The sequence below is a fragment of the Pelobates fuscus genome, chromosome 1 (assembly GCF_036172605.1).
Source record: "Pelobates fuscus isolate aPelFus1 chromosome 1, aPelFus1.pri, whole genome shotgun sequence".
Lineage (NCBI taxonomy): Eukaryota > Metazoa > Chordata > Amphibia > Anura > Pelobatidae > Pelobates > Pelobates fuscus.
The window spans coordinates 284,149,061-284,175,310 of record NC_086317.1 but is presented as its reverse complement, the minus strand read 5'-3'; positions in this window follow the sequence as shown (position 1 = coordinate 284,175,310).

Below are 26,250 nucleotides of genomic sequence, written 5' to 3'. Positions count from 1 at the left end.
GGAGCTCTTCCTCTGAGCTGGCTGCTCAGCTCCCTCGCGCGCCGCCCGCAGAGTGAGGCTGGGAGCCGGAATATGACGTCATCTTCCGGCTCCCAGACTCACTCTGCGGCGCGCGAGGGAGCTGAGCAGACCGCTCAGAGGAAGAGCTCCCTCGCCAGCCGCCTACCCGCCAGCGCAGAGCAGCCTGCACGCCCGGCCGGCATGTCAGTTAGCCGCAAGGCTAACAATGCATTTGCCCTGGGCATTTGGGGGCGGCGTTTTTTTCCGCCCCCTGAAAAATGCCGCCCAAGGCAAATGCCTTGTTTGCCTCGCGGCTAAAACGCCCCTGCCCACAGCCAGATGTTCCTAAGTAAGTAGCTCTGTTAGCTCTTGAGAGCTAAGACGAACAGTACAGAACTAGCTCGTTGGCTAAGAGCATCAGCTGATCAGTCTCAGCTAATGAGCTAAGCCCTGCACTGCAAGGCTTAGCTCACACAGGAAAATAACACAATAGCACACTGTAGTGGTTATGGTCCTTTTATTAGTAGAAAGACAGTTGTTTCAGTATTAGAAGTGAGTGGTATCAGACGTGCCTGTTAGTATACTCCTTTCTGCTTTTATGGTTTTTGTGACTTTTGGGAATTGAATTACAAAAGGCAAGCATCTCGTCCACTAAGGGCTGCAGATTACAATATTCATGTCAATATATTGAGCTATTTCACCCATTGGTCATTTCATATCTTCCATTTGAACCTACTGCGAAGACCTAATGGAGTAATGATACGCTATTATTTCAGGTCCCACCTGCTGTTCCTACTCATTTATTCTCTCCCGTCTTTTCAGGAACCAGACAGAATGCGCAGAGTAATGTGATATCCCAATCACAGCTACTAGTGAAAATAAAAATGACATTTATTTATGTTTTTATAACAACATGATATTTTTCCTATTCTGGTAAAACTATCATTACTTTTCATTTTCATTTATTTGTCTATTAGTTCTACACATCATTGAATTATTTGATTTTATTATTTTTTCAGTAGTATTTATTTGTACACATGTAAATGAGCATTTAACATCTATCTATTTTATTGCGAGACTCTCTAATTTACTTATGAATTTATTCCTCTTTAATCCAGAGTTTGATATAAAATATTTAGAACAAAAGTGCTGCACATTATAAAACAAAGGAGGAGAACCAAATATCAGCTCTATGGCTTTAATAGACCTACCTCTGCCATGAATTTGTGCTAACCTTCAGAAGGCTTCTAGTGGATGTTTTTTATTCAGGATGGCAAAGCATTGTCTCCCCATTACCCCCCCTCACCATCACCCCCACTCACCATCACCTCCCTCTCCCCATTACACCCTCTCACCATCACCCCTCCTCACCATCACCACCCTCTCACCATCAGCCCGCTCTCTCACACCATCACCTCCCCTAATTCTCACCATCACCCCCTCTTACCATCACCCCCTCTCCCTCTCATCATCACCCCTGCCCTCTCACCATCACCCCTCTCCCTCTCACCGTCACCCCCATCTCCCTCACACCATCACCCCCCCTCCCTCACACCATCACCCCCTCTCACAATCACCCCCATCACACCATCACTCACTCTGCAACACTCACCCTGTCACATTAACCCCCATTAATCCTGTTACACTCGTCCCTCCTACAATGCCACAATTGCCCTGACACACTTACCTCCACTCGCCCTGTCACACTCCCTCATCAAACCATGTCATACTCCCTCATTCTCTCTAACAACCCACCCGTCGCCCATCCCATTTACCCCCTTTGCCCTGTCACACTCTCCCTGCCACTGGTACCCCATCATACACACACAGTCAGGATACATTGCTTTGTCATAAACACAATGCACAAAGGCCCCAGGTAGATCCCCATACACACAACACACTTCAAGCAGCTACCCCATACACATACAGTCCCAGACAAAAATGCAAACATGCTCACAGAGACATACATTCACACACACAAGGATACTCTCTGGCAGACACACACTCTTAGGCACATACACAGGTAGACAGTGCATCAATGTGTATATGTGTGCATGTATTGACACTTTATTTTTTTCACTTTGGCATTAGCGGGGCCTCATAAAGTCTAGAGCCGCCTCTGCCTCTACATTATAGGGGAGATAGCTACATGTCATTATTAGTGATGTACCTAATGGTTCGCTGGCGAATAGTTCCCGCCGAACATAGCGTGTTCGCGTTCGCCACGGCGGGCGAACATATGCGCGGTTCGATCCGCCCCTATTCGTCATCATTAAGTAAACTTTGACCCTGTGCCTCACAGTCAGCAGACACATTCCAGCCAATCAGCAGCAGACCCTCAATTCAAGACCCTCCCACCTCCTGTACAGCATCCATTTTACATTCATTGTGAAGCTGCATTCTTAGTGAGAGGAGGGACAGTGTAGCTGCTGCTGATTTGATAGGGAAATTGATAGCTAGGCTAGTGTATTCAGTTTCCACTACAGTCCTGAAGGACTCATCTGATCTCTGCTGTAAGGACAGCACCCCAAAAAGCCCTTTTTAGGGCTAGAACATCAGACTGCTTTTTTTCCCTGTGTAATCTAATTGCACTTGCCTGCCTGCCAGCTTCTGTGTCAGGCTCACAGTGGATACTGTGCCCACTTGCCCAGTGCCATCACTCATATCTGGTGTCACAATAGCTTGCATTTAAAAACAAAAAATTTGTTTTCACTGTAATAGATTGAATAGCAGTTAATTGTCTGCAAGCGTCTGTGTGTCAGGCCTACAGCGTGTACTCTGCCAACCTCTGCCAGTGCACAGTGCCACTCATATCTGGTGTCACAATAGCTTGCATTTAAAAACAAAAAAAGTTTTTTCACTGTTATAGATTGAATAGCAGTTAGTTGTCTTCAAGCGTGTGTGTCAGGCCTACAGCGTCTACTCTGCCAACCTCTGCCAGTGCACAGTGCCACTCATATCTGGTGTCACAATAGCGTGCATTTAAAAACAAAAAAAATGTTTTCACTGTAATAGATTGAATAGCAGTTAGTTGTCTGCAAGCGTCTGTGTGTCAGGCCAACAGCGTGTACTCTGCCAACCTCTGCCAGCGCACAGTACCACTCATATCTGGTGTCACAATAGCGTGCATTTAAAAACAAAAAGTTTTTGACTCTAATCTAATAGCAGTCAGTGTCCTTCAAGCGGGTGTCAGGCCTACAGCGTGTACTCTGCCAACCTCTGCCAGTGCACAGTGCCTCTCATATCTGGTGTCACAATAGCTTGCATTTAAAAACAAAAAAGTTTTTGACTGTAATATAATAGCAGTCAGTGTCCTTCATAAGTGTGTGTCAGGCCTACAGCGTGTACTCTGCCAACCTCTGCCAGTGCACAGTGCCACTCATATCTGGTGTCACAATAGCGTGCATTTAAAAACAAAAAAGTTTTTAACTGTTATATAATAGCAGTCAATATCCTTCATAAGTGTGTGTCAGGCCTACAGCGTGTACTCTGCCAACCTCTGCCAGTGCACAGTGCCACTCATATCTGGTGTCACAATAGCGTGCATTTGAAAACAAAAAAAGTTTTTGACTGTAATCTAATAGCAGTCAGTGTCCTTCAAGCGGGTGTCAGGCCTACAGCGTGTTATCTGCCAACCTCTGCCAGTGCACAGTGCCACTCATATCTGGTGTCACAATAGCTTGCATTTAAAAACAAAAAACGTTTTTGACTGTAATATAATAGCAGTCAGTGTCCTTCATAAGTGTGTGTCAGGCCTACAGCGTGTACTCTGCCAACCTCTGCCAGTGCACAGTGCCACTCATATCTGGTGTCACAATAGCGTGCATTTAGAAAAAAAATATTTTTGGACTGTAATCTAATAGCAGTCAGTGTCCTTCAAGCGGGTGTCAGGCCTACAGTGTGTACTCTGCCAACCTCTGCCAGTGCACAGTGCCACTCATATCTGGTGTCACAATAGCTTGCATTTAAAAACAAAAAAGTTTTTGACTGTAATCTAATAGCAGTCAGTGTCCTTCAAGCGGGTGTCAGGCCTACAGCGTGTACTCTGCCAACCTCTGCCACTGCACAGTGCCACTCCTATCTGGTCTCACAATAGCGTGCATTTAAAAACAAAAAAAATTTTTCACTGTTATATATCGAATAGCAGTTAGTTTTCTTCAAGCGGGTGTGTCAGGCCTACAGCGTCTACTCTGCCAATCTCTGCCAGTGCACAGTGCCACTCATATCTGTTGTCACAATAGCGTGCATTTAAAAACCCCAAACCTTTTTTCACTGTTATAGATTGAATAGCAGTTAGTTGTCTTCAAGCGGGTGTGTCAGGCCTACAGCGTGTACTCTGCCAACCTCTGCCAGTGCACATTGCCACTCATATCTGGTGTCACAATAGCATGCATTTAAAAACGAAAAAAAAAATGTCACTGTTATAGATTGAATAGCAGGTAGTTGTCTTCAAGCGGGTGTGTCAGGCCTACAGCGTGTACTCTGCCAACCTCTGCCACTGCACAGTGCTACTCATATCTGGTCTCACAGTAGCTTGCACGCATAGTACCACTAATCCAAAACAAAATGACAGGCAGAGGCAGGCCACCCCGCAGGGGCCGTCGTGGTCGTGGTGCTGTGATTCCCTTTTGCCCTAGAATAATGCCCAGTTTTCAGAGGCCCCGTACCCTGAACTTGAAAAGTTCTGAGGACATAGTTGACTGGCTAACACAGGACACCCAATCTTCTACAGCTTCCGCTCGGAACCTTGACGCACCATCCTCCTCCAGCTTAGCTTCGGGCACCTCTCAAGATACCACTCACCCGCCTGCTGCCACCACCAACACTAGCACCACAGCCGCTTCACTTTATCTGTCAGAGGAGTAATTTACACATCCGTTTGAAGAAATGAGTGATGCGCAACCATTATTGCCAGAGGATGTAGATAACAGGGATATGTCTCAGTCAGGCAGCATTAAACACATGGACGTACGGTGTCATGATGATGATGTTGTACCCGCTGCTGCTTCCTTTGCTGAGTTGTCAGATACAAGTGAAGCGGTTGATGATGACGATGCGTCCATGGGTGTCACGTGGGTGCCCGCTCGGCAAGAAGAAGAACAGGGCGAAAGTTCAGATGGTGAGACAGAGAGGAGGAGGAGACGAGTTGGAAGCAGGGGGAGGTTGTCGCAAGGAGCTAGTGGCACAGTCAGACAGCATGCATCGGCACCCGGGGTCAGCCTGACAGCCCACCAATCAACGCATGCTGTATCCACCACCAGAATGCCGTCATTGCAGAGCTCAGCAGTGTGGAATTTTTTTGTGTGTGTCTGCCTCTGACAACAGCAATGCCATTTGCAACCTGTGCCAAAAGAAACTGAGTCGTTGGAAGTCCAACACCCACCTAGGTACAACTGCTTTGCGTAGGCACATGATCGCACATCACAAACGCCTATGGGATCAACACATGAGTACAAGCAGCACACAAACTCAAAGCCGCCATCCTCCTCCTGGTCCAGCATCTTCAGCCACATCAATCACTGCTGTCCTCCTTGCCCCCTCTCAACCATCCGCCACTCCGTCTCTCGCCTTGAGCAGTTCCCGCTCATCTGCCCACAGTCAGGTGTCTGTCAAGGACATGTTTGAGCGTAAGAAGCCAATGTCAGAAAGTCACCTCCTTGCCCGGCGTCTGACAGCTGGCTTGTCTGAACTATTAGCCCACCAGCTTTTACCATACAAGCTGGTGGAGTCTGAGGTGTTCATAAAATTTGTAGCTATTGGGACACTGCAGTGGAAGGTACCCGGACGAAATTTCTTTTCACAAAAGGCAATCCCCAACCTGTACTCGATTGTGCAATAGGAAGTAATGGCATGTCTGGCACACAGTGTTGGGGCAAGGGTCCATCTGACCACTGATACCTGGTCTGCAAAGCATGGTCAGGGCAGGTATATCACCTACACTGTGCATTGGGTAAACCTGCTGACGGCTGCCAAGCATGGAATGCGTGGCTCTGCAGAGGAGTTGGTGACACCGCCACGACTTGCAGGCAGGCCTGCTGCCACCTCCTCTACTCCTCCTACTCCATCCTCTTCCATAACCTCCTCGGCTGAGTCCTCTTCTGCTGCTGCGTCTTGCTCCACATCAACGGCACCCCCCCCCAGCTCCCCAGCTACTATTCCACATCCCGGATACGGCAGTGTCACGCCGTCTTGGGTTTGACTTGCTTGAAAGCAGAGAGTCACACCGGACAAGTACTTCCGTCCTCCCTGAACGCACAGGTGGAAAAGTGGCTGACTCCGCAGCAACTGGAGATCGGCAAAGTGGTTTGTGACAACGGAACAAATTTGTTGGCGGCATTGAAGTTGGGCAAGTTGACACATGTGCCGTGCACATGGCCGTCTCAGGCCGTAGATGAGCGTGAAGAGGAAGAGGAAGAGTTGTGGTAACCATCACCACCAGAAACAGCCTTATCAGCATCGCTTGCTGGACCTGCGGCAACGCTGGAAGAGTATTGTGAGGAAGAGGAGTCAGAGGAGGAATGTGGCTTTGAGGAGGAGGAGGAAGACCAACCACAACAGGCATCCCTGGGTGCTCGTTGTCACCTATCTGGTACCCGTAGTGTTGTACATGGCTGGGGGGAAGAACATACCTTCATTGAGATCACTGAGGAGGAGGAACGGGAAATGAGTAGCTCAGCATCCAACCTTGTGCAAATGGGGTCTTTCATGCTGTCGTGCCTGTTGAGGGACCCTCGTATAAAAAGGCTGAAGGAAAACGACCTGTACTGGGTGTCCACGTTACTAGACCCCCGGTATAAGCAGAAAGTGGCTGAAATGTTACCAAATTACAACAAGTCGGAAAGGATGCAGCATTTGCAAAATAAATTAAAAAGTATGCTTTACACAGCGTATAAGGGTGATGTCACAGCACAACGGGAATCTAACAGGGGAAGAGGTGAAAGTAATCCTTCTCCTGCCACGACCACGCAGGCAAGGACTGGACGCTTTACAGACGTGTTGTTGATGGAGGGCATGCAGAGCTTTTTAAGTCCTACGCATCGCCACAGCCCTTCGGCATCCACCCTCAGAGAACGACTCGACCGACAGGTAGCAGACTACATCGCCTTAACTGCAGATATCAACACTCTGAGGAGCGATGAACCCCTTCACTACTGGGTGTGCAGGCTTGACCTGTGGCCTGAGCTATCCCAATTTGCGATAGAACTTCTATCCCAATTTGCGATAGGACCTTCAGTGCAGCAGGAGGTATTGCCATGGGGAAAAGAAGTCGCCTAGGTCAAAAAAGTCTAGATTACCTTACCTTTATTAAGATGAATGAGGGATGGATCCCGAAGGGACTGACAGTGGGCGATACAGTGGGCGATACTAAAAAAGGCCTGATGAGATGAGCTGCCTTTGGCTAAAAAATGTCCACACGCTGCTGTATTTTAGCTCTGAATGCCGGTTTACTTGTGTGACTTATCCGCCACCAACAAGGGTTCAAGCCGCAATGTTTTAGGGCACTTTCTGCCTGGGAAACAAACATCAATTTTTCTGGCCGCTGTTACAGCAGCGGCTGCAACAATACCTCATTTTTCAGGCTTGTGTACATGCCTAATTTTTCGGGCCCCTGGTGCTGCACTGTGGTTTCAAAAACCAAACCAAAAAAAGGCACATAACAGGGATTAAACTGATAGGAATAGTACTACTTAACACACCACTCCTATCTGGTGGCACATTAGATTGCACGCGCAGTGCCCCAAATTTGAAGTAGGAGGACCGACCAAGCATCTTTTTCCATGTCCCGGTTCCTAAAATCGATGCCATATACACGTCCCCTGATAGGGCGCCAGCTCGTTATTCTCTTGGGCGCCAGCTCGTTATTCTCTTTTTCACTTCACTAGGGACATTTTACTGCACTATGGGCACCTAGACCCACTCTTTGTCTTGCACAGTGTTATTCCTAGCCAGCATCTGTGATGGGAAATCAGGCAGTCATCTAAACGTTCGGATTGAGATTTAGCTTAGAACACACTTGAAGGCGTTTAAGGAGATTAGGGCTAGTTTAGAGGATTCTTCTTAGACCTCTCTGAGTCTTTATAGCCCTTCTACCTATCCAGCATTTCTGGAAACTAGCTAAGAGAAAGGGTGGCTGTGTGTCTGTGATACATTTAACTTTATATCACCTTATTGACACTTTTTATGACAGCATCACTCCGGTCTCCATACTCTCTGCCTATACCCATCTATTTAGAGGGAATTTCCTTGCCCCTGGCAATATTATATAATAGGTAATAGTATTACCATTATTACACAATTAGCCACTATAGGGGAATGAGTATAGTATCCCTTTGTTATTTATAAATGATACAATAAAGACTTTTGTCCATTACTCAATTTACTTTAACAAAGGGTACTAACCACGGTATTAGGAAGCATTACTCTGCTTTCCCTTTCTCCCTCTATTATACACCTATGCTCATTAGGATTTGTAGGTATCACTTTATTATTGTTGTCTAACCTTTTCCTATGCCAGTTTTAGATCTCCTTCTTGGGAGATTTTTTCTTTTTTCAGTTTATTAGCATACCTGGGTACAAGCCCTAGGTGGGGCTGGCACCACCACCTGACCACATTTCCTCGTTTCTTCCACTCATACCGCTTTTTCCATCTTTGAAGGGGTTTGGTGAAACAAGGAAATAGTCCTCTACTCGTAACAGGGATTAAACTGATAAGAATAGTACTACTTAACACACCTTATAATAACGCAGAGAGAGGCAACGCAGAGAGAGGAGTCTGAAGAAGAGGAGTCAGAGGAGGAAGGTGGCTTTGAGGAGGTGGAAGACCAAACACAGCAGGTGTCCCAGGGGGCTTGTTGTCACCTTTCGGGGACCCTTGGTGTTGTACGTGGCTGGGTGGAGGAAGAGACCTTCAATGACATCAGTGAGGACAAGGAACGGGACATGGCTAGCTTGGTATCCAACCTTGTGCAAATGGGGAGTTTTTGGTTGTACAAATGGACTGTTTGCGGTTGTTTGCGGTGCGTTAAACGGCGAGTTTGGTCTGTCACTGTGAAGCGGGCGTAACCCTTATACTACTTGATCGATACAACATCATATAGTAGGTCCCCCCTCATTATTTTTATGCCCCCCCCCCCTTATCCGTATTTACTGAATATTCCCCTGTACAACAATGTTTGGCATTAGTGAATATTCCCTATTCTGCTCTGTGTCAGTGTGTATCAGGGTCTCTGAGGACAGGTGTCAATACATATTTGCTAAGTGACCCTATGTAGGAGGAACAGTCCATATTCTGCTTTGTGTCAGTGTGTGTCAGGGTCCCTGAGGACAGGTGTCAATCCATATCTGCCAAGTGACCCTATGTAGGGGGAACAGTCCCTATTCTGCTCTGTGTCAGTGTGTATCAGGGTCTCTGAGGACAGGTGTCAATACATATCTGCCAAGTGACCCTATGTAGGGGGAACAGTCCCTATTCTGCTCTGTGTCAGTGTGCATCAGGGTCCCTGAGGACAGGTGTCAATCCATATCTGCCAAGTGACCCTATGTAGGGGGAACAGTCCCTATTCTGCTCTTTGTCAGTGTGTATCAGGGTCTCTGAGGACAGGTGTCAATACATATCTGCCAAGTGACCCTATGTAGGGGGAACAGTCCCTATTCTGCTCTGTGTCAGTGTGTATTAGGGTCCCTGAGGACAGGTGTCAATCCATATCTGCCAAGTGACCCTATGTAGGGGGAACAGTCCCTATTCTGCTCTGTGTCAGTGTGTATCAGGGTCTCTGATGACAAGTGTCAATCCATATGTCAAGGTGTCAATATGTCATATGTCAGGTGTCAATCCATATCCATTGTAATTTAGGAATTTTAGGTGATTTATGCCCTTTATGGATTAAAACCAGACTCTGCATCAACTGTGTAATTTTCCATGGGAGTTTTGCCATGGATACCCCTCCGACATGCCACAGTCCAGGTGTTAGTCCCCTTGAAACAACTTTTCCATCACTATTGTGGCCAGAAAGAGTCCCTGTGGGTTTTAAAATTCGCCTGCCCATTGAAGTCTATGGCGGTTCGCCCGGTTCGCCCGGTTCGCACGGTTCGCCGGTTCGCGAACATTTGCGGAAGTTCGCGTTCGCCGCTCGCGAACCGAAAATTTTATGTTCGCGACATCACTAGTCATTATCAAACAGGAAAGAAGTTAAGTTGATGTCATCCAAAATGCTGTAAATTTGTGGATCCCTTAATCTGGTACTTGGTCACTGCCCTTCAAGCCCTCTAGGTGGAGCCTTATCTGAATTCCCTGTTCAAAAAACTATTTGTTTTAGTCTCGCTTTTTTTTTTTGAGAGAAAAAAAAAATACAGAGGTTAACTATGTAATCAGTATGAAATTGCCAGCAATCAGATAATATTGAAATGAGAGGGATAGAAGAACGGAAACCATCTGGTTTTTAAACCCAATCACCGGTGAAATATCCCTCCTTCCGCATGAAGAGAATAGAATATTATTTATCTTTTAAGAATACAAGTGGTTTTGAAATTGTGAAACCAATTTCATTCTAGAGTAGAGAGAAATATCCATAAAAGTCATGAATATCCTAGCCTAAATACAGAGCAGCCATGCCTTCTGCAATCCACCGTCGAATGCAATGAGTGTCTAAAGTGATTTATGGTTTAAACAGAAAAGAGATGACTAATTCTATTTTACATTTATTTCTGTCAAGAATCATCGATATATGCTGCACTGTACATGCCTAAACAATACAAAGAAAACGTGTTTGCCTTGAGGGACTTTTATAATTCATCTATGATATGTGAAATCACGGAAATCAGAATTTACTAATGTTGTCGAATGGTTTCTCCATAGATAAACCTGGTGGAGATTAAACTGATATCAAGAACACAAATAGGAGGCGGGCCACCAACTCCAAAACAGTCCAATAGTGCAGTAACAAAACTGCCCAAAATGTGTACCAGAATTCTGCAAGCAAACTACACTGTGCAAGCGGTGTGTACAAGGAACACAAACATTTCAATGAGATCAAAAAATATCTTATAGAAAAAGGCATGACTACATGTATAAACAAAACAGAAGCCATAAAGGAAAAAAATACGCAAATTAACACCACAATAAGTGATAAAAAAAAATGAATCTAGAAATATGAATATAGAAAGGTCAACATCTAAAAGAAAAAAAAACATATATAGTTTAGTATTATCAGCCCAAGGGGTAGATGGGGGTGGTAAAAAATAAATAAAAAATCACTGGATGGATATATAAGCAGGCTTGTCTCCCTCAGTGGAAGGGTAAAGCCTGAATAATATTCTTGTAATTTTGAGGGTCAATCTTCTTAGCTACTCATAGAATAAAATAGACATATATATATATATATATATATATATATAGTATAGAAGGTAAAAACAGACAAATTTATTAATAATTAATGCACTTACAAGAAACCAGATAGGTATGAATCTGCAATTTTCTGTGGAACTCCCTGCCCTTCTCCGTTAGACTTTCACCCAGTCTCCACTCCTTCAAAACATCTTTGAAAACACACTTCTTTAGGAAAGCATATCATTTAAACTGTTAGTGGATTTTCATTCCCCCCCATGACTCCTCTCCTGCAACTGTCAAAAATAACCTAACTCAGTGAAATGTGCGTTCATTTGTCTGGTTACAATTATGTGTCTGTTAGTCCACCCATTGTACACCCGCTACAGAATTTGCTGGCGCTATATAAGTAATAAAATAATAATATCTCCACATAAATAGTGGTATCCACAATAGAAGGGAGAGTCCACCTCACCACCAGGAATCCAAGTAGTACATAAAAAACACAATAAAAAACACTAAAAACGATAAATTAATCCTATGTGTTTCGTCCCTTAGAACTTCTTTAGGGATATATAAAATTGATCATTAACTGTTCCTCTTAAATATCTTTACTGATTGTCAATGATTGTCGGCACCTGTAGTGGCGTGGTTTACACACTGGGGCGCATTTCGGCATGCATTCCACGCTGAGATGCATTGTGATTTCCTGGATCTTCGCAGCACGTCATATATTAAAATTAATAATAGAAATAAAAAAATCATGGGTAATTTAACGAAAAAAGAAAGAACGGCAATGTAGCAAAAAGGACTCTATAATAGTATAATTTCTCAGGAGGAGTTTCATTTTATTTTTAATCACCATTGCAAAATGGCATTTTCATTCCCCCAACCCAAATTTAACAAATTAACAAATTTAAACCTATTTAGTTTAGAAAAACGTCGCCTGAGAGGGGATATGATAACATTATACAAATATATTCGAGGCCAATACAAACCATTGTGTGGAAATCTATTCACAAACCGGACTTTACATAGGACACAAGGTCATGCGTTTAGACTGGAAGAGAGAAGATTTCGTCTAAGGCAAAGGAAAGGTTTTTTTACTGTAAGAACAATCAGGATGTGGAATTCTCTGCCTGAAGAAGTGGTTCTATCAGAGTCCATACAGATGTTCAAACAGCTACTAGATGCATACTTGCAAAAACAGAATATTCAAGGATATAATCTTTCAATGTAGGGCAATAACTGCTTGATCCAAGGATAAATCTGACTGCCATTCTGGGGTCAAGAAGGAATTTTTTTCCTAGCTTGTTGCAAAATTGGAAGTGCTTCAAACTGGGTTGTTTGCCTTCTTTTGGATCAACAGCAAAAAACAAATGTGAGGAAGGCTGAACTTGATGGACGCAAGTCTCTTTTCAGCTATGTAACTATGTAACTATGTAACTATGTAACCCCCCACTACCCCCCCCCCATGACTCTCCTGCAACTGTCAAAAATAACCAAAATTCTCAGTTAATACCCTTTGTGTCACTATACCCCACTCCCTCTAGCATGCAAGCTCATTGAGCAGGGCCCTCAACCCCTCTGTTCTTGTGCATCCATTTGTCTGGTTCTAATTATGTGTCTGTTAATCCACCTACTGTACAGCGCTATGGAATTTGCTGGCACTATATAAATAATAAAATAATAATAATCAGAGAACACCATTGCCATGAAGAGGTGTATGTGGTCTGCAATAATTTCTAGGTAGGTGGTATGTATCAAACTAACATTAACATGAATTCCAGGATCCAAGGATTCCAAGCAGAACATTGCACAGACCATCAGACTGGATCCGCCGGCCTGCCTTCCCATATTGCATCCTACTGGAATCTCTTCACCAGTTAAACATCGCACACACCCGGCTATCCACCTTATCTAAATGAAAAAGTGATTCCACAGACCTTGCAATCTTCTTCCACTGTTTCATGGTACAGTTCTGATGCTCGTGTCCCCATTGAAGGTGCTTTCGGTGGTGGACGGGGGTCATCGTGGGAATTCTGACCAGTCTGCAGCTACGCAGCCCCATAAGCAGCAAACATTTCCAGGATTCATACTTAGGGGGGCACATAAGGGGCCAGGGACAAAGAGGGGCAGTTATAAATGATGTGTATGAGGGGTGCACTGTGTGTGTATGCAAAGGTTTACAATGTGTTGGTGGGAGTGTACTCTATGTGGGGGTTCACTGTCTGTGATGGTGTACTGTGTTCAGGGGGGTGTAGAGAGTGGGATAGGGAAGAGTTTTACAATTTTTACTTTAATAATTGTTCAAAGAACAAAAAAAAGAATATTCCCCTTTCCATGATCTTATCTTGCAAGGAGGGGGTGGCACAATCAGATCCATGAGAAGGCTGCCTATCCATCGGGCACAGGCGAGGTCACAAGATGAGAGGTATTTCTCTTGGACCCATAAAAACCCACAGACTGACCCATACAAACCTACAGACTGACCCATACACATACACAGACTGACACAGACTGACACACACAGGCACACACACAGACTAACCCATACACACACACACACAGACTGCCCCCCCATTCAGACTGACCCACACACACAGACTGAACCTCCCACACCAACACACACAGACTGACCCCCCTACACACACACAGACTGAAGCCCCACACACACAGACTGACCCACCCCACACAGACTGACCCCCTATCCCCCAACACACAGACTGACACATACATACACACACACACACACACACAAACAGAGAATGACCCCCCCCACACACAGAGAGACTGAAACACACACACACAAACACACACACTGACTCACACTTACCTGCAGCTGCCTGGATGCCTCAGTGCAGAGCTAAGCTTCCTCTCCCTGTATTTCCCGTGCACTGCTCTCGGTGACCCAGCAGTTCTTCCCAGCACAGTGTCCCCTCTGGCCGCTCCTGGGAAAAGGGTGGAACACAGTTCCACAGTGACAGTGAAGGGAAGAGAGACTCAGTGCTCCAGACTTCAATTTCAATTGGGAGGGCACCAGGGCCACCTTTAATATAAATTGGACCCTGGGTAAGCATTTGCTTGGGCCCCCAAGCCCACTTTGCCCATTAATAACTATCACAGTCAGAGCCGCCATCAGGGCATGACAACCATAACGGTTCTCATGGGCCCGGCAGTCCTGGGGGGCCCGGACTGCTCTGGGAGTCCCAGGCCCCACATTCTATTTGTGCACATATAGATAGCGATTATCGCTCTCTATATGCTCACCTCGGGCCACGGCTACCTGTACAATGTAGATGGGGGCCAGCCAGCTCCATCTTAACTCTCCAGCTGCTCCTGCCTGTAAGTCTCGCGAGCTCCGCGGCCGGCAGAGCGTTGTCACGGGTAACCATGGCAACGCTCCACGCGGCAAACAGGCACAGCTCATGAGACTTACAGGCACAGGAGCTGCTGGAGAGTTTAGATGGTGCTGGCTGGTCCCCGACTACATTGTACAGTGGCTAGCTCCCTCCACCAGACCACCGGACCACCAGGGATGCGATCTCCCCCCTCCCTGGCCAGGTAAGAAGCAGGGAGGGGGGAATAAAACGTAAATCCCACCCCCCACCCCCCAATCCAGCCCCCACATTAACATACACTAAAACTACAACACACACTGCATACACACACTAAACTACAAAACACACACTGCATTCACCATACACACACACTAAAACCACAATATTCCGCAATACTGCAATTGTTTTACTATGTCAAATAGATTTAAATAAACATTAGATATGGAATGGGATGGATAGTGGAGAATGTTTGCAATCATACCATAGACATTGTTAAGATTAATAGTGGCAGAAAAATAAGTGGCTAAATAATTCTGACAGCAATTATGAATTGATTGCTAATAATGACCATTTGCCAACAGTGATATGATCGATCGTATGCTCTCAGATCACTAGATGTAAAAGGATGATGATGATCTTTATGCAACAGTATGTAATAATTATAAAGCAGATGATATACGGATGCCATTTGCTGTATAATTTTCTTCTTTACTGATGAGAAAATCACATTAGTAAACAGAACAGGAACCAGCAGTGTAGGCAAGTATTATTTGTACACTATATTGCTGGCTAACTCTTTTACCTTTTGTATTTTAACATTTAGCACTTTGCTCCAGAATAGCACGTGTTGCATTGATATGTCTCCCTGGGAGGATGAAACCAATCTCACTTCCCTGAAATCTACGTCATTCTTCCATATAAACATACTTCCACTAAATGTCCTATACTTCTTTAGCCTAACCAAAGTAATATATGCTTTATTTTAAGCCACTTCAGGACATGCACACATTGGAAAAGGAAAATAATTTTAAAAAATCCAGTATTCTATAGCCTACTGGAGAAAGGCTAATTATATTCGAAAGAGAACCCTCCTCATCAGGAAGTCACAAGTGAGCAAAGGACTCAAATTTTCTAAAAGTTCATTCTAGTTCCTCTGCGAACTCAATCTTATCAGCACAGACAGGATTTTTGCCTCTACACTTTTCCTAATGCCGCAGATCTGCATAGGACCAACTTGAACTTTTCATGGAAATATGTTTAATGTTTCTGTCAAGTGATTGATGCCTTTTAAATTCTTGAGTTAAGTATCGATGCATTTAAAAAGGTTATATTGAAGTGGTTTTTGGATCTCTCGTGCACTGTTTCAACTTTAAAAGATGATAAAAAGATTAAAATTGGTGCTTTGACAATACATTGTGGCATAAGAATTTGTTTGAAAGTTAAACCTTCTACATCAGTTATACTTGCCTTGAAGAATCATTATTGGTGAATAACAATGAACTATCGTACAACAAATGCTAGAATGTGTTGAATTGTCTAGCTATTAAGTTGAAAGTGTACTCAAATGCATTGCTTTAAATAACACAAATTTAGGCTTCCATTATGCCTCTGTCAAGAAAAGAGGCAATTATGAACACATTACCATGTCTAAATCTAGGCACAAATGTTTTTCCCCGAATCAAACAATTTAAGTTGCTCAATCTACGAATAGGGCAGTAGCATTCAAATGAGGATTTTGTTTCTATTTTAATTTATTGCTTTATAATATATATATATATATATATATATATATATATATATATATATATATATATATATATATATATATATATATTGTTTTTACCATCTTTGTTTTAAAGGGCTGGTCGTGCTTTCAAATGTCAAACTTCACATTGAATGATGTCAAAATTTGAATGGTGTGACTGACACTGTGCATATTGGAGCACTGCCCTTGACATACATGCCTGCCCAAGATTAGTGGGAGTTGCTATTTACTGGTACTGTATATTTGATACCCTAGTTCTAGGCTTAAAACTTAAAATTACCCTAGCATTAAATATCAAGTAAAAAAAAATATACAAAAGGCTAAAGCTTGTATTGTGCCATTTCTGTTTTCTGGAGAGAGTCATAAAGCACTTGCCCTAATGATGTTTCCAGAATACATAATTGGCATCAATATAATAATACTAATTATTATTATTATTATTATTATTACTATATAAACATTTTCGATTAACCTATTGTGTCATGTGGACAAATGCATCTGGCTAAAATTAAAGTATATAGCGACCTTTAATAGATTTATATTGTAAAAAAAATTAAAGACTTAGGTCTATATCTCCAAATTAAATGGACATTCTTTATAGGGATTCTGAATCTGGTTTTATATATTGGGACACATTTAATATGGGTCAGAAGGTCAGTGTTATATTGTAGACCGTCTATAAACTAGCGAGAGAAATTGACAGAGAGGGCTATGATAGCCATCTATGTAAATGTATTTCTGAATAATCAGAGTAAAACTGATCTGATGTATAACTGGGGCATGAAAACACTAAAATATCTAAAATGTGTGAATATGCACATAAAGGCAAAATTAGGTTAGCTGAGAAAATTGCTAAGAGATTGCATTTAGTTTTGTGCTTATTATGATACAGGGTTATGGGCACCAGGGCAGATCTTAGTTCAGATAAGAAGGCAAGAAGAGAGGTGAGAAAAGGAAGAACGTAATTAGCAAAAAGGCTATGAGCATATAATTCCCCTTTCCTGGCTAATCATGGCAGCATATACATATGGGTTAGCTCCTCCCCTTACAACCAATAGGACAGGAATAAAACAAAAACCTTTAAAAAGGAGTATCCCTGCATAGGTCCCTCAGTCTTTTTTCTTGTCCTACAGCCCTTAGGATGTGGGCTTTTTGCTCCCTTTACTAATGGACATGTATGTTTTTTCTCTTCATTACTTTATTTGTTTTTGCTATTTTAGGGTACCTTTATTCTGTGGTGCCTTTATATTATGGTGCCTTGTAGATTAGGGTGCTTTATACTGTGGTGTGTGGTACTTTTACACTGTGATTCATTTAACCTGTGGTGCATTATGCAGCTGCCCCTTAAGGTGTAATATCTTTAAACTGTGGTGCATTATACAGCTGTGCCTTTACTGCCTTATGCTGTGATGCCTTTTATACTAAGATGCCTTTAAGTTTGGTTATTTTTTGCACCTTGTTGCCTTTTTATTACCTTGCAGGCACTTTTACTTTATACTTCCCCTCGGTCCCAAAGATTTTTTCCCCAGTTCCCTGGGTGTTCAGGGGCTATGTATGCTGCAGACCGAGTTCTCTCTCCGGTCTCTAGCCAGCAAATGCACTTGGAACTGCATGTGCAGTTTGTGCCTTAAAGGCCCAATACCGATGACTTACATTATGAGAATACAGATTGCGGTAGCCATCTTGGATTAGGGCAATTGCCAGAAAGTACCTAAAATGGAGGCAAAATTACTGTAAACATCCCATACTTATTTGCAGGTTCTCCAGACATGGGTAAGTGCTGTTTTCAGCCAGTTTTAAATCTGTTTGACTGTTTTTTTGGTTATAGAATTTGACAGTGCCCTTTTTTACTTTTATACTTCTCCACATGTAATATTTATTTTGTTTATTTTATTTCTGAATCTACACCATGTTATGATTGTGATGGAAATGCAGTGGTATGAAAACTGTTATGCATTGCCTGTCTTTAGAAGGTAACATCTTCAGCTTCACCTATAGCTGCGCAGCCACAGGACATGCTGGCATAGCTTACAAAGGAAGTTGCAAGGTATTTTCTGAATCTGCACCATGTTTTGGTTCTGATGAGAAAGCAGTGTAAGAAAAACAGTTATGCTCTGACTGTCTCCATAAGATAGCAGCTTCAGCATCACCTATACCGGCACAGCCACATGACAGGTGGAACGATGCTACCGCTTGACAACTCTGCTTTTTTTTTTTACGCAAGCCTATGGATCAAAAGTGGACGCAGACCTGTCTGAATTTTTACGTCTGCTGATGCAGGTTGTCATCCAGCTGTAGTTTTCACTGCTGTTTCTAGGACCATGAAAAGAGTGTTTAAAGATCTAAATACTACTGTGGATAGAGATATCAAGAGCCAAGATTGAAGATGCAGTCTGGAGTCTTCAGGTTTCAAGTGACTTCTTCACAGAAGCTTCCTTAGATGTAACTAGGGTATTCTTTCGAACAAATTGCTTTATCTATAGCAGCTAGGAAAGCATGACTGCTGACTCCTTCGATCACCATTCCGAATAAGTAACACAACACCATGTTAAGTGGGTAAGGGCAACGGCCACAGCTTTATATAAACCAGCATAATCAAATACTGTCAGCTGCTGGTTTTACCCAGCAGACAGGTACACTTTAAACTTCTTCCAGAGCCTCTTCAGCGTGTTCTTCGTCATCAACCAAATTCAGGCTGCGACTCCCCAAACTTGCTGGTGCAGGAAGCCTGTCACCGCAGACCCCCACCACTACTAGAGGGAGGGGAATGCGTCCCCCAAAGCATGCACCTGTGTAATTATTGATTGTAACCTCATATTAAATGTATCCAAACCGACATGAGTAAGATGTACCAAATCAGTACGCATAGAATTATGGTTATCTCCTAGTTCAATCACCAATCCACCCAAGCATTGTACAAATCATGCTTGGGTGTGTATGTGTCTGTTCGTGAGAGTGTGTGATTAAAAACCCCTTCAGCACTTACCTTTCTCCAGTGCCGGGCTCCCTTGGCACTGGGGATCTCTCCACCCGATCCGCCTCTCAGCTCCGAATGCGCACGCATTCAAACCGCCCATAGGAAAGCATTACTCAATGGACGTCCAGCGTCTTCTCACTGTGATTTTCACAGTGAGAATCGCGGAAGTGCCTCTAGCGGCTGTCAGTGAGACAGCTACTAGAGGCTGGATTAACCCTCAGTGAAACATAGCAGTTTTTCTGAAACTGCTATGTTTTCAGCTGCAGGGTTAAAACTAGAGGGACCTGGCACCCAGACCACTTCATTGAGCTGAAGTGATCTGAGTGCCTATAGTGGTCCTTCAAATGTATGTATCTGCATGCAGTGGCATACATACCGCGGTCGCAGGGGTTGCAGTCCTGCGACCCCTGCGACCAGGTATCCGCCACCATGTGTTGCGGTCCCGGCCCACGCAGAGTAAGCGCACGGGGGGGGGCACATATCAATTTTCGCACCGGGGCGCCATGGATCGTGTGTACGCCACTGCTGCAGCCCCAAGCACCGTATGTGTGCTTACAGTGATATTGAGAGCCCAGAGCACAACCTGGTTCCATTATCTGGATGATTTACTACTGGTAGCCTCAGACCCACAGAAGGCAGGCGCACTGAGGGATAGAGTTATTTCTAAACGCCTAAAGTTTGGCTGCTTGTAGGCATGGTCCTCCCCCCTGGCCCCCACCCCTGAGCGGCAAGTGGGGGCCCTAAACAAGAATAAGGGGGGACTTAATGTCCTCCCCCCTGGCCCCCACCCCTGAGCGGTGGGTGGGGGCCCCAAACAAGAATAAGGGGGGGGACCTAGTGTCCTCCCCCGTGGCCCCCACTCCTCAGCGGCGGGTGGAAGCCCTTAATACTAATAAGGGGGGGACCTAAAGTCCTCCCCCCTGGCCCCCACCCCTAAGCGGTGGGGGCCCTAAATTGTAATAAGGGGGGGACCTAGTGTCCTCCCCCCTGGCCCCCACCCCTGAGCGGCGGGTGGGGGCCCTAAATTGTAATAAGGGGGGGACATAAGGTCCTCCCCCTGGCACCCACCCCTGAGTGGCGGGTGTGGGCCCTAAATACTAATAAGGGGGGACCTAATGTCCTCCCCACTGGCCCCCACCCCTGAGCAGCGGATGGGGGCCCTAAATTGTAATAAGGGGGGGACTTAGTGTCCTCCCCCCTGGCCCCCACCCCTCAGCGGCGGGTGGGGGCCCTAAACACTAATAAGGGGGGGACCTAATGTCCTCTCCCTTTGGCCCCCACCTCTGAGCGGTGGGTCGGGGCCCTAAATACTAATAAGGGGGGGACCTAGTGTCCTCCCCCCTGGCCCCCACCCCTCAGCGGCGGGTGGGGCCCTAAATAACAATAAGGAGGGGACCTAATGTCCTCCCCCTGGCCCCCACCCCTGAGCGGTGGGTGAGGGCCCTAAACAAGAATAAGGGGGGGACCTAATGTCCTCCCCCTGGCCCCCACACCTGAGCGGTGGGTGGGGGCCCTAAACAAGAATAAGGGGGGGACCTAGTGTCCTCCCCCGTGGCCCCCACTCCTCAGCGGCGAATGGGGGCCTTTAATACTAATAAGGGGGGGACCTAAGGTCCTCCCCCTGGCCCCCACCCCTGAGCGGCGGGTGGGGGCCCTAAATTGTAATAAGGGGGGGGACCTAGTGTCTTCCCCCCTGGCCCCCACCCCTCAGCGGCAGGTGGGGGCCCTAAATACTAATAAGGGGGGGGACCTAAGGTCCTCCCCCCTGGCCCCCACCCCCGAGCGGCGGGTGGGGGCCCTAAAAAAATGTCCGTCCCCCCCAGGTGACTAGGGGTCCCAAAACCCCTAGTCACCCCCTCCCCCCCAATAAAAAATATCCCCCTACCTACCCCCCTCACCCTAAAAACTAATGAGGGGGGGACCTTTAACTAAGTACAAAATAAAACTTACCATTCAATGTTTTCTTTCTTCTAAAATCTTCTTTTTTCAGCCCCCAAAAAGAGCAAATGAAAAACCATAATAACCGACGCAATTATAAAAACAAAAAAAACGAGCGCAAAAAAAAATAATCCTTCTTCACCCGGTGAGGGCTCCGCGCAGACTGAGCTCTGCAGGGCAGGGGAAGGCTTATAAAGCCTTGCCCTGCCATGCAATTAGGCTCAGAGCACTCTGATTGGTGGGTTTAAGCCATCCAATCAGAGTGCTCTGACAGGTAAATGAAGAGACTGACAGGTAAGTCTTTACTTTTACCTGTCACAGCACTCTGATTTGTTGGTTTGAAATCCACCAATCAGAGTGCTCTGTGTCCTTTTACACAGCGTGGGAAAGTTCTTTGGTATTTTCACACGCTGTGTAATTTGACTCATAACTCTCTGGTGGATTAAGTAACTAATCAGAGATTTAGGGAGTTATCTACTTATTGATTCCTGTCATTACATTGACTGACCAAGTAACTTACATTTTATATGAATGTATGTTACTTGATTGTTGTAAGTGTTGCAAATGCTTACAGCTGAATCCTGGCTATGTTTGTATACTTTTTATTTAAAATTGTTTACAATGTAACATTCTTCTTCTTTCACTGGGTAAGTATATTAGTACTTAGGCAATAATGTGCTTTGGAACTTCGGCACTTCGGCACTTAAGCACTTCGGAACTTCGGCACTTCAACACTTCGGAAATTCGGTAATTTCGGAACTTCGGGACCTCGGAACTTCGGCAATTCGGACATTCGGAAGTACCCGAATGTCCGAATTGTCCGAAATTCGTCGGAATTCATATTCGGACCGAAACGAATTGCACATGTTTAGCTGCTTGATGAATACCAACAAGAGCAGTATCACGCCAGCTCAGAGGATGACTTTTCTGGGTGGAGTATTCTATATTCTTTCCCCTATCTCAGGAACAGTTTCACAGATGGTGGAAGTTTTCTCTTCCAGTTTCTTCATTTTTGCTTGGTAACAGCAAGAAAGTAGATGCAACTACTAGAAATCCTGTCTTCCATCATCAGACTTGTCAGATGGGCTCAATAGCATCTCAGGATTCCTCAAAGGTCCTTCCTATCTCAGTTCAACAAGAAAAAGATTAATTGGAGCCAGCCACTGACGATGTCACCATCAGTAGAGTTACAACTTACCTGGTAGCCGAAAGAAAGAAAATGTCTCTGGGGCAATTATAAACTCGGATTCCAGTTTTGAAGGATTGGATACACTTTATCTGGACCATGTTACACAAGGTCTCTGGATAAGGGAACAATATTTCCATCCAATGTTATACAATTATTAGTTATTTTCAGGGCTCTTCTTCACTTCGGAAGGTTGCTGAAGAACAAGTGGGTACGAATTTGCTCAAATATCAATGCAAATGTATCCTTTATCAATCGTCAAGGTGGGTCTCACAACCACCTATTGATGAGGCCATTACAGCCCATGATGAGCAGGGCACAGAAGACCAACCAGTGGCTCAGAATACAATGGCTGATTACCTGAGCCAAGTAACAGTGGTAGAGGTGGAATGGCAACTTTGTCCCAACGCATCCTCAGGGTTGACTCAGATTTGGCTGATACCCTCTGTAGATCTGATGGCCACTTCTCGGAACTACCATATCCAGAAGCTTTTTTCTTGGTTTTTAGGACCAGAATACTCAAGGTCAGGATACTCTGACTCAAATTTGGATTCTCAGTCTCATGTACATATTTTTACTGTCTTTAACGTTCCTACAGGAAATTCAAAGGAGACAGTGGAAGGCCACGAAGACTTTTAATTCCTATGATGAGTAAAATTAATCTGGAACCTCCAAGAGAAATTCCAGTGCGTCCAGACCTATTATTGCAAGGTCCCTTGACACATCAAGATCCTTAAGCTCTGGTGTTGAGGCTGGTGTCTCTAGAAGCATAGGCATCCCTGAGACGGTCATTAAGATCCTCTTACAGTCCTATAAATACTTTACAGATTACAAACTTGGCATGCATTTGTCTGTTGGTCTCAAGAATGGAGGTTGGAATTACTCCTCAATCAGGCCTTGATATGGTCTGAATTCTGACACTTATGAGGAGCACTCTAGAAGAGCACAGGACCACATGGATGGGTACCCATTGAGCATTGGAACCCCTAGTGCTTTGCTTCATGCAAGCAGCAATTAATTTCAAGCCTCCACTGAGGGTGTTGAAGTCCACCTACCTCTGGTCTTACAGGCTCTGACTAAACCACCATTCAAATCTCTAGCAGGAGCTTCCATGATGTCAGCACCATGGGCGTCCGCAGGAATATTTTTTTTTTGGGGGGGGGGGGCATAATTGTAATGACATTCATGCTCGGACCCATTTTGACAGTGTCATTAAGGGAAGGAGCACAGTCATTATCACATGAAGCGCAAGCAGGCAAAGAGTTAAGAAGCCTGATACAAAATCTTATTAGAAGAAGTTGACATTGTCTGACTTAAGTATTGCAATGTTTAATCTGTTTTAATATTAACACTACTCAGTGCACCCCAAGAGTACACCCATGATCAAGGCACCATCACTGAATTAAAAAAAGTTAAAATGTGTAATCTACATTTCTTTTGTTGGTGGCTGGTACCTCAGCACGGTGAATGTGTGAACTCCAGACTTGATCCTGTGTACCTCCATTCACTAATTTTCAACAGGATATGGTTGTCTTCCATTTAGCACCATAGATCCTGCCCAAAGTGAAAGCTTTTCAATGCCATTCTCTACCTGTACCCAGTGGTGTATCTTGGATTTGTGCTGCCCAAGGCAGCACAAAACTCAGCCCCCCCCCCCCCCCGCGTGCGCACGCGTCACGCCCACCTAACCCTTCCCCCCTGCCCAGCCTTCTAAATACACACACATTCACTGACAGATACGCATACACTAGTTAACAGAAACACACACTCACTAACAGACACACACACACACACACACACACTAACATACACACACACTTACACTCACTAACAGAAAGACATTCACTCACAGACACACACAGACACACACTAACAGACACACACTCACTCACTAACAGACACACACTCACTCACAGACACACACACTCACTAACAGACACACACTCACTCACTAACAGACACACACAGTCAGACACACACACTAACAGACACACACACACAGACACTCACTCACATTAATACACTCACTTCTTTTTTTATTTACCCCCCCCCCCCAGCCTCCTTACCTTTGGGAATGCTGGTGGGGGGGTTCTCCCATTCCCTGGGGGTCCAGTGGCTGCTTGGCGTCATATATCGGCTCCCAGCATCACTCTGCGGGCGGCGCACGAGGGAGCTGAGCAGACAGCTCAGGGGAAAGTGCTCCCTCGCCAGCGCCGCCCGACCGCCCATCTGCCTGCCTGGACTGTTAGCCGCAAGGCTAACAAGGCATTTACCCTGGGCATTTCGGGGCGTTTTTTTTTCCGCCCCCTGGAAAATGTCGCCCAAGGCAAATGCCTTGTTTGCCTCGCGGCTAAAATGTCCCTGCCTGTACCAAAGGATTTCGGGGCACTCTCCACTAGTGCAGTTGCAGCATCGTGGGCTTCCATGGAAATGGTCTCTGCTGAGACTTTATAAAGTTGGCATTTGGACCTCTTTGAACTTGTTTGTCCAGCATTACATACTGGACATTGAAGCAATCAATGAGGCGCAATTTGGACATCACGTCCTTAACTCAATTCAAACTGCTTGCATTGCAGAGTTAAGACTGCCTATAGTGGCTATCTCCAAGGCACTTTCTGGCCTTCCCTGGGGGTCCAGTGGCTGCTTGGCGTCATATATCGGCTCCCAGCATCACTCTGCGGGCGGCGCACGAGGGAGCTGAGCAGACAGCTCAGGGGAAAGTGCTCCCTCGCCAGCGCCGCCCGACCGCCCATCTGCCTGCCTGGACTGTTAGCCGCAAGGCTAACAAGGCATTTACCCTGGGCATTTCGGGGCGTTTTTTTTTCCGCCCCCTGGAAAATGCCGCCCAAGGCAAATGCCTTGTTTGCCTCGCGGCTAAAATGTCCCTGCCTGTACCAAAGGATTTCGGGGCACTCTCCACTAGTGCAGTTGCAGCATCGTGGGCTTCCATGGAAATGGTCTCTGCTGAGACTTTATAAAGTTGGCATTTGGACCTCTTTGAACTTGTTTGTCCAGCATTACATACTGGACATTGAAGCAATCAATGAGGCGCAATTTGGACATCACGTCCTTAACTCAATTCAAACTGCTTGCATTGCAGAGTTAAGACTGCCTATAGTGGCTATCTCCAAGGCACTTTCTGGCCTTCCCTGGGGGTCCAGTGGCTGCTTGGCGTCATATATCGGCTCCCAGCATCACTCTGCGGGCGGCGCACGAGGGAGCTGAGCAGACAGCTCAGGGGAAAGTGCTCCCTCGCCAGCGCCGCCCGACCGCCCATCTGCCTGCCTGGACTGTTAGCCGCAAGGCTAACAAGGCATTTACCCTGGGCATTTCGGGGCGTTTTTTTTTCCGCCCCCTGGAAAATGCCGCCCAAGGCAAATGCCTTGTTTGCCTCGCGGCTAAAATGTCCCTGCCTGTACCAAAGGATTTCGGGGCACTCTCCACTAGTGCAGTTGCAGCATCGTGGGCTTCCATGGAAATGGTCTCTGCTGAGACTTTATAAAGTTGGCATTTGGACCTCTTTGAACTTGTTTGTCCAGCATTACATACTGGACATTGAAGCAATCAATGAGGCGCAATTTGGACATCACGTCCTTAACTCAATTCAAACTGCTTGCATTGCAGAGTTAAGACTGCCTATAGTGGCTATCTCCAAGGCACTTTCTGGCCTTTCATGGAGTTAAAGTCATTGACACCATGCTGGATGTCCTCAAGCTTTTG